This window comes from Trachymyrmex septentrionalis, unplaced genomic scaffold (assembly GCF_001594115.1).
Source record: "Trachymyrmex septentrionalis isolate Tsep2-gDNA-1 unplaced genomic scaffold, Tsep1.0 scaffold6, whole genome shotgun sequence".
Lineage (NCBI taxonomy): Eukaryota > Metazoa > Arthropoda > Insecta > Hymenoptera > Formicidae > Trachymyrmex > Trachymyrmex septentrionalis.
In genome coordinates, this window is record NW_017305778.1 from 3,218,730 (window position 1) to 3,219,066 (window position 337).

Consider the following 337-nt stretch of genomic DNA (forward strand, 5'->3'; position numbering starts at 1 on the left):
ATCAAAAAATTATTATGTGTGTGTGACAAATTACATTTATGGAAAATGAGTATAGAGATATCTAATACAGAGAAGAGATATCATGCAGATGAAATATATAAATCTCGGCATTTATATGTTCGAATGCTATTGTTGTGTAGTAAAGTGCCATTGAAAGCGTGTTTCAATGCGTTAAAAATGGTGCTATGTCATGCCAAAAAATTCAAAGGATGAAACAATAATATGTCCCGTCCAAAAATAATATTTTTCGATATCACAGCACAGAATAATAATAGAGATATATAAAAAAAAATTTAGCTGAAATTTAGATAAATTGTTCATCTGTTGTGAAAACGAG

The 337-nt window shown here is 28.5% G+C and overlaps 1 protein-coding gene across 4 annotated transcripts in view; it reads right to left on the reverse strand.

Annotated features, from left to right (window-relative positions):
- The window catches only part of LOC108752324 (MICOS complex subunit Mic60), a 42,185-nt gene that overhangs the window by 9,751 nt on the left and 32,097 nt on the right, over nucleotides 1-337 (reverse strand). The window lies entirely within an intron of this gene.